Here is a 20,642-nt window from a genome sequence, read left to right as displayed (position 1 = left end):
GTATTTTCCACTTTAAAAAAACAATGCAACAAAAAGAATGCAATTGAAAATAACAGCTGTTGTCTTCATGTTGTACCTGTCTGTCTGCAGTAGATTTGTACTGGAAATGGCACATTTTACAGTGCTTTTTTACAGTGAATGGCATGCAATTACACCAAGTGGTGTAATGGCATAATGTTGGAAAGTTAACAAAATTAACATAACACAAAGGGGCTCCTTACGATCTCGGCGGAGAAACCCACCGAGATCGGCGCTGACGGTCAACAGAAGACCGCCAGCGTGCAGAACCCCCCGCCGGCCACATTACGAACATCCAGCTGAGCCAGCGAGCGGAAACAGTGTTTCCACCAGTTGGCCCAGCAGTATGCAGGGCTTGAACATTGACACGGGATCCAAATGGAGCCGGCGGCAATGCAGCTGTGCGGTGGGTACTGCAGCACCCGTCGCGCATTTCACTGCCCAAAAATCAAGCCTAATCATCATTCCATCCCTGTCCCAACTCTGCTGCAAAGCATTTTTGAGAAAATAGAACTTGATGATTTGAAGTGGCTTAATAAATACCTCACTAGAAGCCTCAAACCACAAGCCTAACTACCATTGCTTCCTGGTTCTGTCCTTCAAAAACTTCAAAGTGGGGACCCTCCTGTCTATCTCCAAAGATCTGGCCTTCTCCCCGCTGTTCTACTAGGGATGAGCCTTTCCAGGTTGGTTACAGTGGAAAAAGTATTTGGCATGTGCAGATCCTGTCCTCACCTTTTCCTCCACCAGGAGCAGACCTATTCACTATCAGCTGTCCCTATTGTTTGGGAAACCCTTGGATCTTGCTGCCCTCCAGTAATTAACCTGGCCCAGCATGTCATACAGAAAACACAATCTAATTGCAAGCTAAGTCAAAGATATATTATAAATCTTGAAGTGCTAGAAAGAGTGCAGATATGAGAAAAAGTAACATTACATCTGCACTTGTAATACTTGCTTACCATTAGATTGGTGCACTAAACTAGCCTCTTGGCCTAACTATGGGAAGATTCTACTATGGGGCTGATTTTTCCCATAATGAACAAAATAGTGACACATATTTTTTTTGGTGAAGCACAACAAACTTACACTATGAATGACTGCTCATATTATAAGGCTTACAAATTAGGACCGGTCCACAATAGGTCCCTTCTGCGACAGGCTACCTGAGCTCATTTACTAGGCTTAGATGGACAGTAATCCCACTTGCTCAGCCCACACATGTGTGCACATATATGCAGCCCACCTTGAGCCTCTGACACCAGCTGTGCAGCAGTGGATCTTGTTTTATAATGCAAACAGAGTTGGCTAACACTCACCATCAACTTTAGCAGGGCTTATAGCAAGTGTGGCTAAGTCACTCACAGCAAAAGTCCAAAACCTGAGTAGTCAAAAAAGCAAATATCTAGGAGTTTAAATGGGTTTCAACCAGTTTTCCCACAAGTACCAGAAATTTTTGTACAATAACAAGAAAATCGGAGTACTCTAGCATAAACACATTGACAGGTACAGCAGTTTCAGCTTCATTGGGAATCATTTTCTCTGTCTTATTGCCTTTAAATCCTGTCAATCTCCACGCAGTCAACCTAAAAGTAATGGCTGATACCATCACTGTAAAAAAACATAGGGCCTCATTTACAAGGATTTTGTACCGGATCTACAATTTAATACTAAAGTGAACGTCATTTTTCAGCAGCGTTAGATCTGGCTGCATCAGATATCCACAATGATGTGCAATGTAGGCATTCCCTCCTAAGAAATGACGCTAGCACAGTATTTACAAGCATTACGAAAAATAACACATACCTATGAAACGTCACGGTAACTCTGACTAGCGTCTAAATTTTAAGGCCCATCAGACCAGGCATTAAAATGACTCAGACACAGGTATATAAGGATAACATATACAAAACACTCTGGCAACGTGGAAAACAACATGGACCCACTGCTGTGACCAGTGCAACCCCCACCATCACCACCACATCGTCCAACACCAACACAGTGACCACCACCCAGAACACTGAGGCAGTGCAGGAAAAGGGAGGGCATATACCGCCAGTGGGCACCCCTGATTACCCTCAGGGAGGAGGAGGTCATCACCTTCTAGCAGCTGTGCCGGGAGTCAATTGTACATCTCTTTCGCCTCATTGCGCCACAACTGCAAGCAACGGTTGAGCGATCCACCACCATCCTGCCGCTGACCAAGCTCCTGGCTGTGCTTCACCGCCTTGTGTCTGGATCCTTTCAGATAACAGCGGCACGAGTGGGTGGAGTATTGCAGCCCTCCCTTTGTGCATTCCATCCCTCTGTTCCGGATGCAATCATCCACCTCACACCCCAAAACATCCCCTTCCCCAACACCCAGCAATTGCAGTTGGAAATTAAACAGGGCTTCTACGCAATTGCTGGGTTTCCCCATGTCCTCAGAGCCATAGACTGCGCCCATGTGCTACTTGTATTGCCTGAGGAAACAGAACATGTGTACCCGAAGCACATGCACTCAATGAATGTGCAGGTCATTATGGATCATCGTGGCTTTTTCCTCAATGTTGTGGCCAAATATGCAGGCAGTGCCCATGACGTGTACATTGTCCACAACTCCATCATCAATTAGAAGTTTCAGGATGTACAGTACAGGAATGGCCTGTTTGTACGTAAGCAAACAGCAAGTACCTAGCAGACACAAAGACAAATAGATATGGGGGACACAATGTACAAATCACTTCCTGGCTGCACAGGAAGGAAATGAACAATGAGGCCTGTCACACATACATACACTCTGCTTATGTACACAAATCTAATGCAAATCAACCTGACATATAGGTGAAGACATCTGAAGCCACTTTTGCATACGTTGCATGATGTGAAGGCACACAACCATGCATGGCAGATAGGAAATCTGCTCTACATCTGTGTGCAAGGGAGGTCTGCACTGGGGGATGCTTACATGCAACACACATGCAACATCAGCCGTGGCATGCCTCATACATCAGGGGTTAGGGGCCTCAGTTACCAGGTCTTTGCACCACTTTGCGCCATCAGAGCAACATTTGTTTGATGCTCCGCTTGCACAGTGTGCCAGGCCATATTTATAAGGCCATGCAAAACCACCTTGCATGGCTTATCATGGCCTTGTAAATATGGACAACTTGCATGCATAGCACTGTGTGAAAGGACCGTTCCATGGGTGTAGCTTGGGGAACTCCCATGCAAAACCAATGGAAGACAAGCTAACTGACAGACCTTTCCCTATGTGTGCTGCATTCTGTAGCACACATAGAAAGAGGGAAACACCTCTTATGATGTTTTATGTGCAGGAAGTTGTTTCTTCCTGCACAAAAATAATTATGGTGCAAGGCCTCCTGCTTTGGCGCCAGGCATCAATTTGTGTTTCAGTGCAGGGGTAGAGGGGTGCATCCCTGGCCTTCCCTCATGATGCATGGCAGCATAGCAAGGCACTTGTGTTGCTACCCTGTGCCAGGGGCTTCATAAATGAGGCCCTACGTGTTAGATGAAAAACCAACACCCATGGCCAGGTGACATGTAGCTGCACAAATGTCTAATGCAATGTCAAATAACTCACATCTCACATGTGTGAAGTGTAATGCTACACACAGACATCACTACCATGCTACCGAGGCAGCAGCCTTGGCTGGAAGGTGCACCTGCATACACAAATTCCATCCTGACCTACAACCTCTGATGTAAGTGTGTACTTGCGAGACAACTTGTGTGTAAGTCCAGTTCTATTGACCCCAAATTGGCATGAGGACCCAAGTAATGTGTACCAGTTCCCCTTCTTAGAGACGTAGTACAGTGCAGGAAGTTGAGGATCTGGACTGCAGATGACCACACACAAATCTGCAGGATACATGTCTTGTCTGCACAAATTGGGTACAAATCTGTGTCTGCAAGATGGACCTTGCGTGTGCCATTATGCACAATATCTGTGTAAAAAATAACGTCCCCTGGGATGAGGAGCAGGAGGCTCATTGGGAAGAGGAGGAGGATGACATGCCAAATCATCCAGACATACAGAACACTGTGCTGGTGCACAGCGACGTGCCCACATTGTGCAGCATTTCTTTACCTGAAAACACATAGAGTAAGGCATACCTGCAAAGCATGTGAATAAATAATCCTATCCTACATATGTCTTTGAATGTTTGGCACAGTCCCATGTCCAAAATAAACAACATCCAGGAAACCATGAGTAAGCCCCAAGAGTTGTCAATCTAGTTGAACACTGTTGTCGTCTTCTAAGTACCAGACACAATGTACTGATCTGTGAAAAATGTGTTGTGTAATGTTTGCACTGCCTGCCAAACAAACATGTTTTAATGAAAAAAAGTCATATCTGCCATTGAACCATTGTTCCAAAAGGAAAACAGATAGATAGGAAACACTATGTGATGCATAAGAGCAACACTGTATACCAAGGTCTGTAATAAGTAGTCAGGAACTGCAACAGTTGATCAGTGTGAGACATGTGTCAAATGAATGGGAGAAGGATTCCTAACACTACTGACAACTCACAACATCAACATATTTTGCAATCACATGTATGACAAACAGTAAGTGTATCACTGAGGACAGTACATCTGTATGTGTAGTACAGTGTCCAAAAAAACAGTGATCATCTTGCATGTATGCCAATCAATGTCATAGCATGTCTCATACTGTTGGCAATTGGTCTGAGTACATAAGGACATAGAATGACTTGTGTTTGTATGTGGGACCATTAACTGTAAAGACCATTATTTCAAACAACCCCTTCTCACTGTGCAGATGACAAAGGATAGAGTCTGTATCTGTGGGTAACTACTCTTCAAAAACACACCCACATGGAAGTCCAGCAGAATCCAAACCATGGCCTAAACAAGGACTGCTACAATGTGGAGGGAACTCTCAGAGTACCCCAGTATTACACCTGGAGTCATGATAGGTTTTGGGAGCATTTACCCTACTCCCCACCCATAGCCATTTAACTAGTACTACTGTGCTGCATATTGCCAAACACATGTGCAGCCCATAAACACCCAAGACCCAATGACAATGAGGAACAGGAACAGCTGGACGATGAGTATGTGGACAATGGGGAGCAAACCCATTCAAAGATTCCCTTTGGGAATATACTCAATCCGAAACCCTTAATAATATTGCTTGCACACAGTTAGTTTAAAAAAACATTAGCTTATGACCGTCTCTGAATCTTCTTGTAAATAGGCACCCCTTTACAAACACAAATTGTTAATTTTTGTTCTTTTTTTCCCTTTTTCCTTATTCCTTTTTATTTTTATATAAATGTTTCAATAAATAAACAATATAGCTCTACAATATATCATACTTCATATCGCTTTAACATATGATTAAAAATTGTTATCTTTTTCATTAAAAAAACATTTATATCCACAAAAAAAACTGCGGTGGTCATTACAACCCTGGTGGATGGTGTTAAAGCGGTGGTAAGACCGCCAACAGGCCGGCGGTAAAAAAATTGCAACTATGACCGTGGCGGAAACCGCCAACAAAGACCGCCACTTTAACACTCAGACCGCTACAGTGGTACAAACAAACAGCGCGGCGGTCACCGCCAACAGACAGGCGGAGGACAAAGTACCGCCCACACTATTATGACAGGCCAATCCGCCACCTTTTCTGGGGTGGATTCACCGTGGATAAAAACACGGCGGAAACAGGAATTTCGAAGGGAAAACGCTCACCTCTACACACCCCACGAGGAACGAGGACACCATGGAACCGGAACTCCAAATTCTACCTGCGATAGTCTTCCTGCTCCTCTACCAGGCGCACGAACGCTGGTGGCGAAGACCACAGTGAGTACTGCACCTACGACACAGGGGAGGGGTGAGGCAAAAAACAGGGACACACACACGCAACACCCCCACCCCACCCTCACCCACTACAACACACACACTAATACATGTTGATGCATTACAGTTATACCCTACAAGCCCCCTAGAAGAATGCAAAGACAAAAGGAAATGATTGTAACCATTGTAATCTATTAACATCCAGTACTCAAAAATATATATACACTATTAACAAATATATACACCAATAATACAAGTCCAGGTATTGCGCCATTTATAGTCTGTGGACCACTGGGCCCAAAATGCATGGGCGAGGCCCACACTCAACACCCGATCAAAACAGAGAGAACACTGCATGGGCATCAGATAGAAATACAACAGGCACCTTAGGGGGAAGGGAAGGGGGGGCACCTAAGCCGGATGAGTGCACGACGCCAGATCCACGAGGGGGCTCAATGCCCACTGTTCAATCCTGGGGAGTGCAAAGCCACAGTCTCTCAAGTCTCTCCAGTGGGTGGGTTGCCCACTGCGTTATCCTGGGGAGTGCAAAGCCACCGTCTCTCACGTCTCTACAGTGGGTGGGTTGCCCACTACATTATCTGGGGAGTGCAAAGCCACAGTCTCTCAAGTTTCTACAGTGGGTGGGTTGCCACTGCATTATCCTGGGGAGTGCAAAGCCACAGTCTCTCAAGTCTCTACAGTGGGTGGGTCGCCCACTGTTCAATCCTGGGGAGTGCAAAGCCACAGTCTCTCAAGTCTCTACAGTGGGTGGGTTGCCCACTGCATTATCCTGAGGAGTGCAAAGCCACAGTCTCTCAAGTCTCTACAATGGGTGGCTTGCCCACTGTTCAATCCTGGGGAGTGCAAAGCCACAGTCTCTCAAGTGGATAACAGTCTCCACTGGTTCTGGAGGGGGACTGCTGCCCAGAGTGCTTCATCCAGCTGGGCTGGCAGTGGTCTCCTGGGCAACGGGGATGATGGCGGTCTTCTCCGCCGTGCAGCTCTTCCCAGACTTGCCGGGTTTCTTGTGGCCCTTCCCCACCTTGGGAGATGTAACAGCTGACTCCACACTCCCACCGGGACCCCTGGGACAGCTTTGGTGGCTGGAGTCTTCCCCCTCTCCCGCCGTGCACTGGCCAACTTCTGATGCTTCACAGGGGGGGGACTGGCTGTGCTGTGGCTCAGTGACACACTGGCTGTCCTGGTGGCCGGTGCACTCCACATACCTGTGACTACAGGCACCACTGGTCCGGAGATGTTGTGGCTGAGGTGCTACTTCAGGACCTATGAGATGGACGGGGTGGGGGAGGTGAGGGAAAAAGGTCAAGGCTGGACAGGAAAATTATTTTGGACACACTGGGACGGGTATCTATAGGGGGTTTGGTAGTGGAGGAAGAGGTGGTGGTAGTAGGAGGTGTACGTTTGGTGACTGGGTGAAGGTGCATGCGCTGGAGGCTGTTGTGAGGTGGATGGCTGTTGGGTGGGTGTGTGCCTGCGTTTGTGTATCTTGGGAGGGGGCGTCACAGACACACTGGGAGAGGACACAGGGGATGTGTGAATGGTAGTGGGGTGGTGACTGCACCTGAGCGGGGTGTGCTGGTGGGTGTGCTGGTGAGGGACGTAGTGGCTGTAGAGGTAGTGCATGCAGGTGTGAGTGTTGACGAGACTGGGAGGGAGGAGGAAGACGACGAGGAGGGGCAAACAGTGGAGGCAGTGGATGTTGGTGTGTCTGCAAGTGTGTGTTGCTTGCGTGAGTGCCTGTGGGATGTGTGGTGCTTATGTTTGTCTGAGCTTCCCTTGTGTGGTGAGGTGTGTGCAGGCTGGTCTGACGGTGTGCTTGGGATGTGCAGAGGTACAGGGGATTGGGTCTGGGTGGAGGAAGTTGGAGGGGGGAGGCTAGAGACGGGGACAATGGCTGCCACCAGTGCTGAGGCCAGAGTTTGAAAAGCTCGGTGAAGGGCCGTCTGACCAGAATGAATGTCCTCCAGGAATGCATTTGTTTGTTGCAACTGCCTTTCTACACCCTGGATGGCATTCAAAATGGTAGACTGCCCAACAGTGAGTGACCTGAGGAGGTCAATGGCCTCCTCAATGAGGGCAGCAGGGGTGACTGGGGCAGTGCCTGAGGTGCCTGGGGCAAAGGTGATGCCCACCCTCCTGGGTGAGCGGGCACGGGGCGAAGGCTGAGGGGCTGCTAGGAGGGCGGTGCTGATGGGGGGGTGGCGGCTGCACCTGTAGATGCGGGGGGCACAGATGTTGCCGCCACCACAAGGGAGCTCCCATCAGAGGACGAGTCTGTGTCGCTGGTCTCAGCTCCTGTCCCCGCCGTGGAGTTCCCCTCGCCCTCCGTCCCACTGGTGAATTCAGAGTCCGTAGTCTCGCTCTCAAGGGCCATTTGGGATGCAGCTCCCTCGTGCTCCGGTGCCACTGCTCCTCTGTCTGATGATGCTAATGCACACAAGAACAGGGAGACCACAAAAATGAGGGGGAGACAGAAGAAAGACATATTGAGTGCATGGATTACAGCTACCGTTGGCGGACAAGACAGACACAGAGGCCCCCTGCACTACGCCGCGCTCTTGGGCTCCACAGTGCAATTCCTGGGAAATGGCCTACAAGGCTATGGACGACATCTGCACACATAGATGACACATGGGCGTGAATAGCTGTACTTGGCACTCTACAGAGGTGGGGTGGGGGGCCACAGGGCCATGCCTTACGGAGGGGCCTATCCTACGGAACTCGCCCTGGCCTAGGGAAACCCACAGCCCTCCTCCCCCACCCAGACAACTCCACTGCACGCAAAGTCAGCTGAATGAGAGTGTACTCACCCCCTTGTGTCTGCTGTGATGCCCTCAAGTACCCATCCAACTCCGGGTAGGCCACCGCCAGGATCCTGAACATCAGGGGGGTCATGGTTCTACGGGCACCCCTCCCACGTTGGGAGGCCATCCCCAGCTGAGCCTCCGCCATCTTCTTGCTCCAGCGGCGAATGTCCTCCCATCTTTTCCGGCAGTGGGTGCTCTGTCTGTGGTAGACCCCTAGGGTCCAGACGTCCTTGGCGATGGCACGCCAAATATTTTTCTTCTGGTGGGCGCTGACCTACATGAAATGTACAGGGGAAGAAGAGAAGTCATTACCAACTGCACCTTCAAAGTGAGAGGCCCCCATCCCTACTCTTGCCATGTGGCACTTGCACTCACCGTCTTTCATACATGCAGCACTCTGCCCCCTTCCTTCTTACATCCAGCCCTCTCCACACCGGCATAGCCCATACAACATGCTCCCTGTGTACTTACCTGTTTGTCTGGAGGACCGTAGAGTAGTATGTACTAGGGAGGACCCCATCCACGAGCTTTTCCAACTCCTCAGATGTGAAGGCAGGGGCCCTTTCCCCAGACGCACGAGCCATTGTCTCTTCCAGACCGAGGTCACAGCAGCACTTGCAGTGTAGGTCCTCTCCTGTCGAAGATCAGGTATCGAGTGATTGAACAGATAGAAAATGGCAGTCATGTCTGCGGCGGTCACGTCCGCGGCAGTGCGTACCGTCACCGCCGGCATACATCGTCTTTGGCTCCTGGGACCCATAGGGTCCAATGTTAACCAATGCAGCATTGCGCTGCAGTCTCCGACCGCCTACCGCGACGGTGTACAACCCCAGCGCAGTTACCTCACATCCCATTGTCCCACTTTAGAGGTCAGGCAGCCGCCATTTCAGGGGCCCACTTGGCCTCATTTTTAACTGCGTCACACATACCTAGACCTAGTCTCAACACACATACAGGCCACCTTTTGTGTATGTTTGGTGTTCTGTGTAAACTGTGGGTACGTACCTCTGAGTTGTTTGACTCTGTGCTCGCTGTTGTCCTTCATAGGCACCGTCCGCTGGGACATGTAAGGAGATGGCAGCATCCTCCGGTGTACCAACCATTGGTGGACCTGTCGAAAATGGAGGAGCGACATTTGATAATCACCTACAGGTTTGACCGTGCCACAATCCAGCAACTGTGTACCCAGTTGGAGCCAGACCTGATGTCAGCAATCCGCCATCCCACAGGAATCCCCCTCAAGTGCAGGTGCTGTCAGTATTCCATTTTCTTGCAAGTGGCTCTTTTCAAACTACAGTGGCTATAGCATCAGGGATGTCCCAGCCTATGTTTTCCAACGTATTGTCCAGAGTATTGTCTGCCCTTCTGAAACACATGCGGAGCTACATAGTTTTCCCTCAGGTGGAGCATTTGCCTACAGTGAAAGGGGATTTCTATGCCCTGGGACATATCCCCAACATCATAGGTGCCATCAATGCGACCCATGTGGCTTTGCCCCCCCACCCCCACAGGAGTGAACAGGTGTACAGAAACCGGAAGAGTTATCATTCTATGAATGTACAGATGGTATGTTTGGCAGGCCAGTACATCTCCCATGTGAATGCCATGTTCCCTGGCTCAGTGCATGACGCCTACATCCTGCGGAATAGCATCATCCCTTATGTGATGGGGCAACTCCAGAGGCACTGTGTGTGGCTATTAGGTGAGCACCTGGAAGCAAGACAGTGGGAATGGTTGTCTGGGTATATCCCTCCAGGTTAGTGTGTGTCTAACAGTTGTCCCTCGCCATTTGCAGGTGACTCTGGTTACCCCAACCTGTCATGGCTACTGACCCCAGTGAGGAATCCCAGGACCAGGGCAGAGGAACGCTACAATGAGGCCCATGGGCGAACTAGGAGGGTGATCGAGCGGACCTTCGGCCTCCTGAAGGCCAGGTTCAGGTGCCTCCACATGACAGGTGGATCCCTATTCTACTCACCAAAGAAGGTGTGCCAGATCATCATGGCCTGCTGTATGCTTCACAACTTGGCTTTGCGACGACAGGTCCCTTTTCTGCAGGAGGATGGTCCAGATGGCGGTGTTGTGGCAGCTGTGGAGCTTGTGGACAGTGATGAGGATGAAGCAGAGGAAGAAGACATGCAGAACAGAGACTCAGTGATCCAGCAATATTTCCAGTGAAACACAGGTAAGAATACAATGCTGCCTACTACATGCACTTTTACACTACTACCTCTCTCCTGTCTGTCGTTTTCACCCAGTGTATGGTCACTGAGTTGTCACTTTCCCTTACGGTTTCACAGATGTGGGTCCCACTGTGTGACATCTGCTTAAATTCCTCATGGACTAGAGCTGTGTGACATAGGTATGTTGACATTACTATTTCAAAAACATTTTGTCACTGTAATTGCAAATACACTATTTTGAAATCACAGACAGACTCCAGATCTTTTTGTGCTTTAGGTGTGTTTATTTAAATGCAAAATATTGGAGGGGGAAGTTAAATGGTGAGGGGTGATGGCGGAGGAGTGTCCATGGCAGAGTCCAGTCTATTAGTCTCACAGGTGCATTGCCCATTTGGACATAGGAAGTGGAGCTGGGGCAGTTTAATTATGGACAGGGTGACAAAATGGAACAGTAGGATGACAATCAGGGTGGTCTAATTTCTTGGCGGGGGTCTTGGCATCGTTCTCTGTCTTGTTCCTGGATCTCAGGGACCGTTTGCGGGGTGGTTCTCCGTCAGCAGGGGGTGGGGTGCTGGTGTGGTGGTCCTGTGGCGGGGCTTCCTGTCCACTAGTGCCGTCGGAGGTGATGGGCAGTTCATCGTCCATGCTAGTGTCAGGGGCCCCTTGTAGTGCCACAGTGTCCCTCCTGGTGTTGAGTACTTCCTTCAGCACCCCTACGATGGTGCCCAGGGTGGAGCTGATGGTTTTGAGTTCCTCCCTGAAGCCCAAATACTGTTCCTCCTGCATGCTCTGGGTCTCCTTAAACTTGGCCAGTACCGTTGCCATCGTCTCCTGGGAGTGGTGGTATGCTCCCATGATGGAGGAGAGGGCCTTGTGGAGAATGGATTCCCTTGGCCTGTCCGCCCCCTGTCGCACGGCAGCCCTCCCAGTTCCCCTGTGTTCCTGGGCCACCGTCCCCTAGACCTTGTGCCCACTGCCACTGCCCCCAGGTCCCTGTTGTTGTTGGGGTGGTGGGTTATCCTGGGATCCCTGTAGTGGTGGGCACACAGCTGATTGACGTGTCCTGGGGACGGAGGTATGGGCCCGCTGGGTGGGTGCTGTGCTGGTGTTTCCAGAGGGGGGAAGGTCTGTGGTGGCCTATGCCTGTGTTAGGGGAACCAACTGTCCAGAGGTTCCCGATGGTCTGGGCTGGTCATCTAGATCCAGTTGGACAGAGCTGCTGTCATCACTGTGGGCTTCTTCTGTGGGTGGAGTGGACATGTCTGGACCCTCCTGTCTGGTGACGTTGGGTAGGGGTCCTGCAGGGGTGGAAAGGCATGATTATTGCATCTGTGTGTGCCATGGTGTTCAATGGGTGGGTCACCCTGTACCCCAGTGCTTCCATTCTTGTGTGGGACCTTCTGTGATAATGGTTTAGGGGGGACTATGGGTATGTGCAGTGGCCATGCTTTGGTGATGGGTGTCCATGCTTTGGTGTTGCATGCAGGGCTTGGTGTTGGTATGTGTGGTTTGTGATAGTGGGATGTTTGTGGAGAGTTGGAGTGATGGGGGTGAGGGTGGGGGTATGTGATAGCATGCAGGTAGGGTGGGGGATGTGATAGTAAAGCTTTGACTTACCAGAGTCCATTCCTCTAGCTACTCCTGCGAGGCCCTCAGGATGCAGAATCGCCAAGACCTGCTCCTCCCATGTTGTTAGTTGTGGGGGAGGAGGTGGGGGTCCGCCGCCAGTCCGCTGAACCACCAGGTGGTGCCTTGAGATCACGGAACGCACCTTCCCCCGTAGGTCGTTCCACCTTTTCCTGATGTACTCCTGATTTCTTGGGTGTTGTCCCACTGTGTTGACCCTGTCCACTATTCTTCCCCATAGCTCCATCTTCCTTGCAATTGAGGTGTGCTGCACCTGTGCTCCGAATAGCTGTGGCTCTACCTGTACGATTTCCTCCACCATGACCCTGAGCTCCTCCTCCGAGAACCTGGGGTGTCTTTGCCGTGCCATGGGGTGGTGCAGGTGATGTGTGGGGTGGAGTGTGTGGTGATAAGTGTGGTGATATGTAGTGGTGTGTTGTGTGAGGTGTGTGGAAGTTGTGTGGGTGATGGTGTTATGTGCCTGTGGATGCTGTTGCACTTGCTGGTGGTGTCTCTCTCTGGCCTTCTTTCTGTATTTGTTGTCGTGGGGGTTTGTGGTTAATGTGGGTGTGTGTTTTATGTTGTGATGGGTGTGTGGGAGTGGTGTGTGTATGTGTCTCAGGTGTGTGTATTTTGAATCGTCCAATGTGGCTGTGTTTTGAATGTGTGCGTGTATTTTGATGGCAGCGGTGTGTACCGCCAATGGAACACCGCGGTTGAAAGACCACCGCGTGGATTCGTGTGTCGTGATAGTGTGGGTGTATTTCTGTTGGCGTGACAGTGGAGGTTTTGGTTCTGCCAGTTTATCACTGACCTTTGGTGTGGCGGACTTGTGTGGGTGTCTGAATTTTGGTGGATTCCGAGATGTGTGTCATAATAGCTGTGGCAGAATTCCGCGGCCGCGGTGGTGTGTTGGCGGTCTTCTGCACGGCGGTAAGCGGCTTTTACCTCCAATGTTGTGATGACCCCCTGTATCTCTCATATACACTCTAAAAAGAACTGTTGATGAGGCATTTCGTGGTATTTCAATTGGTTCACCCCACCTTCTTCAGGCCAAATTCATTGGTTTACAAACAGTTTTTTTCCATTAACTTTAACTAAAAAAATACAATCTTTACAATTTCATAATATTTACAACTAATTCATATGATTTTGACAAGTTATATAGTTGATGAGATATTTAATATGCAGATATTTCAGATACCTTTAGAGAAAGAAAAAATGGTATTGGGATAGTGATAAAGACATTTGGTGCTTCCTCAGGTGTACGTTTCCTTGAAAATCTGGGGCAGTTTCGAAAAACAATGGGTGTTGCGTGGGAATGCCCACAGCAACACCCATTGCATGCCCCTTGGCCACAGAAAACTGTTTGGAGTGGCCCATATTTACTAGGCCGTGTTAAACAACAAAAAGTGTATTCATGCCACCTTGTAAATATGGAGTAGGGCACAGTACCAATGAAGTCTGACAAAAATTGGTGCTCCAGTGGCGATGGGGCTTGTAAATTAGCCCCCTATGTGTGCTGCATTTTGAGGCACACATAGAAGGAGCAAAGCACCATTAATTATTGTTTTTGAGCAAGAAGGTGACCCTTCCTGCATGAAAAGAATCACCCCTGCAACGCAGGCATCCTTGAACCATGGTGCAATGGTGCCTGTGTTGGTGCTAGGCAGCTGATTTACCACTTGTGCAGGGGAAAACACAGGCATGTGCCGTATTCTGGTAAATATGGCACATCCCTGCATTTTGGAAATGATGCAGCTCGGCAATGAGACCCTAAGTATCACAACACTTGCTTGCACCAGATACTGTAACCCCACCAATCCCTTGCTTGACAGCCTGCTGTTAGCATTTTGTGATGCAGCACATGTTGGCTCTCATCGGCAGTGGTGGTGGTATAGCGACCACCGGATTGCAAGTTACAAAACACAAACCGCCATAATACAGACACATAACCAACACCGCCAGGTCAACCCAAGACAATAGAGTGACTGAGCAACTGCCGGCTCCGCCACGCCAATACCATTCCGACCATCATATTATGAGCCAGCCTCCAGCACAGCGGAACATGCACGGCGGAAAATGTTGGCGGTTTGCACCGTGGCGGAACAAAAAGGCACTGTGGAAAGTAGCCAACACCACATTGCCCGGTTCAAATATTCCACACCTGATAACCATACACACACCACGCACACCTGACCACGCCACCATATAACCCCCCAACAATCCCTTGCGACAGAAACAAGCAGCCCCAGCCACATTCAAGATGAAGCATACCCCAAACACAGCAAACAAATTTCACACAGCACACATTGCACAAATCAACACATCTCACCATCACACACAGCCAAACACCCCCACATCACCATACACCCAGCACTGCACCAAACATGCACAACACATACCCACCCCACAACATGTCACGCCAGAAGCACCTACGGTTCACTGTCAGTGAGTTTCAGATTATGGTGGACGAGATCATCAGAGTAGAGCGATAGCTCATGGGAGTCCAGGTACAGCAAACATCCATAACCAAAAAGACAGAGTTGTGGCAGAGGATTGTCAACAGAGTAAACGCAGTTGACACATACCAATGCACACAGGGGGGACATCAGAAAGAAGTGGAACGACCTCAGGGGGAAGGTCCGAACCTTGGCGTCCAGGCAGAGGATAGCCATAAACAAGATTGGCAGTGGGCGTCCACCTCCTCCTCTTCAGTTGACATCCTGGGAGAAGGTCCTGGACATCTTGCATCCTGAGGGCCTGACTGGCATCAGCGGAGGGCTCAACTCTGGTAAGTCAGCAATACCCTCCACACACCAACCACCTATGCTCAGCATGGCTCCACACCACTCTCCAACCCACTGCAACCCACCCAACTGCCCCGTCCCAAACACCCCACGGCGCCCTCTGCAAGTCACCCCACTCCACCCCCACCATCCCTACACACATACACCCCTAATGCATGGACGTCAACCAAACTGTGAAGAACCACAACACCCACAATCCTAACCAAATCAATGTCTGCAGTGCAGCAGCTGTCAATGCCAACACTGGGAAGCTAATCAAGCCACTGCACTGCATGCATCACAACAAGGACATAAGAACTGCAGTCACAGAACTAACACCTATCGCATCCATCCACAGGTACCCCTGCCTCTGACACCCTGCAGGGAATGGCAGGCTCAGATAGCCCTCCCCAGGATAAAGGCCCCACTAGATGTCTAGATGAAGACAACTTGCCTGGGCCATCTGGGGCCACTGGACAGTCCACCAACAGCACACCCATCCTGGACACATTGGATGCCCCTACGCATATAGCAACATCACCACAGGCAGACCCTGAAGCCCAAACCTGTGCCCCAAGGACCCATCAATAAGAAATGTGCCCCATAGTACAGAGGCCAGATTCAGGGGAACCCACCCTAGACAATGAAGGCCCTGTTGCTACTGGGAGTGGGCACACTGTGCCAGGGGCACAGGCACAGGGGGCCAGGCGTAGTGGGATGGGAACCATGGACAAGGGTCAGGACAGCCACACCAACTGACTGCCCAGGTGGACCTCAACCAAGTCCTGGGTGTATACCAACACACCCAGGACACTGTGGCACAAATCCTCGTTACTGTGCAGGAGACCCAGCGGCTCCAGAGGCAATACCATCAGGTGGCCATGCTGCAGTGGCAGGCCCACAATACCACCATGGCCTCCATAGGAGGGGTGCTCAGGGACCTGACCCCTGTCATTCGTGAGTCCACCACCCACCAGCGGGCCCCTACCTCTGGTCACATACCATCATAGACCTCCACGTTAGCAGCAGCCAGTGGCCTGGAGGCTCCACCACAGAACATGCAGGACACCAGCCCTCCAACCCCTGTAGCTGAGGAACCCCCAAGCAAGTGAGGATGTCCAAGTAGACATCCAACTGGACATGATGGCCAGACCACGATCACCGCCAGGAAGTGACCCTCTCCTGAACATTCTCCCTTGCGTGTGACTGTGACACCCTGTCGACTGCCCACTCCCATATCTCCGTCTACCCATAGCCATCACACTGGACCCGGGCGACCTATAACTGGACTCACCACTCTGATGATCTCCGGTGCCATGACCCCACTCATCACCCCTCACACTTGTACAAACCAAATAAACAACAATTGAGAACAGCTAAGGTCTACAAATTTATTTGTCATGAGTACGCATGGAACTGGCAATACGTGTACAACTGCCAACCCACTGCCCAGCACATTCATGGGAGGGTGACAGAGGGGGGAGCAAAATCCATGGAGGACGGACGTGTAGAAGGGAGTGGCTGGACGTATGTGTCAATGGAGGCAACAGGCCAAGCAGGGACCACAGGATACCACAACATTGTCCTGAAAGTAGAGCAAAACAGGGACAATTATCACTGGAGGAGTCACAGATGTCAACTCCACACAAATGCACTGTAGGAACAGGAATCCAAGGCAGATATGCCAGTCAGGTCCACAATCATATGCCAGTACCTACACACATTAATAACACATACCAGCCCAATGGTCCAACCCGCACAGCCCCCAGCACCAGACCTGAAACCATACCAACTGCCACTAACAACAATGTAGCACTGCCACCCAATGTTGAATTCAAGGATAGACATATACCACCTTCACTGGCAGCTCAGGGAACATACTACATACACACTGTTGGCACCAGTGCACCAGCACAACAGCTGCCTGACTATGGGCCTGACCTGTACACTGTGATTACCTAAGTCATGGGCACATGTGAACTCCCGAACCCACCCAGAGTTAGAGCTGCAACAAATAGCATCAGTGGTCACAGACAACAGGTGGCATCAGGGACAAGGCAGACAGTTGTAGAAGACACACACCACACAGTTAACACATATCTGCATGTCAGCCGAAGTAATGTCGAATCAGCTCTGCCCTGGAGTCAGCTGCATCCTCATCATCATTCTCTTCATCACTCCCTATCTCCCCTTCATCAGCCACTGGGACAGCTACCCCCTCATCTATATCCAGCAATGGGATCTGATGCCTCAAGGCCAGATTGTGCAGCATGCCACAATGATCGATGATAGAGCAGGATACCCCCGGAGGCATGCAAACAGAGGAACCTGGCCTTCAGCAGTCCAAAGCATCTCTCAATGACCTGTCTGGTCCGACTGCGGGCCTCATTGTAACGGTCCTCTGCAGCTGAGGTCAGATGCCTTACGGGTGTCATGAGCCAGGGAAGGTTGGGATAGCCAGAGTCACCTGTGTGTATAGAGGGAAGAGGCATCTGAAGTCCGGGAGGGCAGTAGGGCAGTGACACAAGGGTTAAGAGAGCTGAGGGCCGTAGTTATGCTGGGGTACAGACCTACGAGCCAGGCGCAGTCCCTCTGGAGTGGTGCCATCATGTGTGGGACACTGCTCTTCTGCAGGATACATGAATCATGCACAGAGCCTGGGTACCTGGCCGTCACCTGGGAGATGTACTGGTCCGTGAGATACACCACCTGCACTTTGACTGAATTAAAGTTGTTGCTGTTTCTGTACACCTGTTCATTCCTCCTGGGTGGCACCAGGGCAATGTGAGTGCCATCAACAGCCCCAATCACATGTGAGATGTGTGCCACATGATAGAACGCAGTTTTGACAGTGGCCAGTTTTACACATCGGGGGAACCGGATGTTGCTGAACATTTGTGTAATCAGGGCACACAGTACATACCTCAGGACGTTGCTGAACATGGGCAGTGATATCCCAGCTGCAAGGCCTGCTGTGATCTGTAAGGAGCCTGAGGCAAGGTAGTGGAGGACTGACAATACCTGCACTGTGGGAGGGATGGCCAATGGCAGGCAACAGATCTGGATTCAACTGGGCCACCAGTTGTATTAGGGTCACACAGTTCAGGCGATAATTCTGGATGATGTGACGCTCCTCCAGGGTGGCAAAGTCGACTAGGAGCCTGTAGGCCAGTGCATTCCTCATTCTCAACCGTGCATAGTACCTGGGAACAGGAGAGAGTTGGTGTAGGAAAGTCCTCCTTTTTGCCTGGTCACCGCCATACTTTTTGGACAGCTACTGGTGGTTACTTACTCTTGGCTGTGCCCTGGGTACTGCTTAGCAGCCCCAGGGCCAGTGCTCTGTGTAAAGTGGATATGCAAATTAGACTAATTATAATTGGCTAAGTCAACCTACCGATAAGTCCCCAGTATATTGTAGGGCATGTAGGTTTAGGGACCCCAGCATAGGTAGTGCACCCATAGGTGCACTGCTGAGGTGCCCAGTGTAATTCTAAAGGTAGACCTGCCTTGCTGGCTGATTTTAAATTAAAGTTATATGCAAATTCGAATTTGGAATTAAAAGTAGTTCCAAAGTCTTAAACTACCATATTTTTACATATAAGTCACCCCTAAGATGTGCCCTATGTGCCCATAGGGCTGGGTGCCATGTAATTATAAGCAGGGACCTTATAAAAATAGTTTTATAAGCCCTGGTGAGGTAAAATCCGCCAAATTAGTTGTTCCCTCATTGTAGTGAATGGCCTCCATAGGCTAGAATGGGGAGACTTTATTTTAATTTTTAAAGTCCCCTTAAGTAACAGATACCAGAAGTTTGGTATCAAATTAATTGTTATAATAAATCCCACAACTTCCACTTGTTGGATTTAATCTAACGTGTTCAGGTAAAGAGTTTTAAACTTTACCTGAAAAGTTGCCAATTTCAGCCCTGCAGTATTTTTGCTGCTGTGCTCTGATTGGCCAGCCTCTGGCAGCCTGGCCAGGCTGCGTTGATGAGATGTGAAGTGGCCTGGCTTCACACAAAGGAATGTGCCTGTGGGAGGGAATCTCCCCTCAGCAGATGGTGAGACAGGAAGGGGGAGGGCTGCCAAACTGGTCTTCAAAGGGAGAGAAGGACATTTGGAACAACCAGAAACACCCCCAAATTCTGCAACCCCAGACAACTAGGTGTCCCCTTGATTAGATTAGGAGAGGGCAGGAGAGGGGTGTGTTTATGATTTTTAGCCACACCAGTGGGTGGGCTCAGCCAGATGTAACCTCCAAAAATCAGATTCAGCCATGATGGATTTTTGAAGAATGTTGTCTCCTGGGATTGATTTTTGCCACACTTCCCAGGAAGTGGTCATCACAGGGGGAAGGGCCCTGCACCTGATTGGAGAACCAGGACCCCCCTGCTTTTCACCCAGGAGCAAGGATACAACTGGCAGACCTGCACCCACACCTCAGGTTCCAACAAGGAAGAACCACAGGAGAAGAAGGACTGCCCTTATGGACCCCTGGCCTGCACCTGGACCCTGCACTGTGAAGGACTGCACCAGCTGCACAAATGGGCTTAATCACAAGAAGGACTTTGCCTGGCTTCAACTGGTTCAAGGAGGGACTCCCTGTTTACTACAGGTGATTGATAACCAGAGTCCCCTGCACCAACTCCTAAAGAAACCAACCAGCTGACCACTGTCCAGTGGCCAAAAAGGAGATTGCACCAGGTGCATTCTAGAAGTTGTAGTCCACACCCCCAAGGAGCATCTCAGAGCTTCTGGAACCTTGGGGTGAGCTGTGGACCTCAAAAGAACCTTAAAAGGACATCTGGAAGAAGATACAGAAGTTTGGAGAAGTTTGGATAACTTTTGGAAAAAAGCTCCAAAGAGGGACCAACCCGCCGCTGGAACTCTAGCCGGCTTGCCTCAACCGCGACCCGACCTGACTTGCAGATTCGTTCCAGTGAAGAAAATCTCCAAAAAAGAGACTAAGGGGGTCATTCTGACCCCGGCCGGCGGCAGAAGCCGCCGGCCTGGCTGGGACCGCCAGAATACCGCTGCGCAGTCAAAAGACCGCCGCGGGTATTCTGGGTTTCCCGCTGGGCTGGCGGGCGCCAGAAGGCCGCCCGCCAGCCCAGCGGGAAACACCCTTCCATGAGGATGCCGGCTCCGAATGGAGCCGGCGGAGTGGAAGGGGTGCGACGGGTGCAGTTGCACCCGTCGCAATTTTCAGTGTCTGCATGGCAGACACTGAAAATCTTGGTGGGGCCCTGTTACGGGGGCCCCACGACACCCCATACCGCCATCCTGTGCCTGGCGGCCAAAACCGCTGCGCCGCCATGGAGGATTCCCCAGGGCAGCGGAAAACCGGCGGTACACCGCCGGATTT

Source organism: Pleurodeles waltl, chromosome 2_1 (genome assembly GCF_031143425.1).
Source record: "Pleurodeles waltl isolate 20211129_DDA chromosome 2_1, aPleWal1.hap1.20221129, whole genome shotgun sequence".
Lineage (NCBI taxonomy): Eukaryota > Metazoa > Chordata > Amphibia > Caudata > Salamandridae > Pleurodeles > Pleurodeles waltl.
This window is presented reverse-complemented; position numbering follows the sequence as displayed.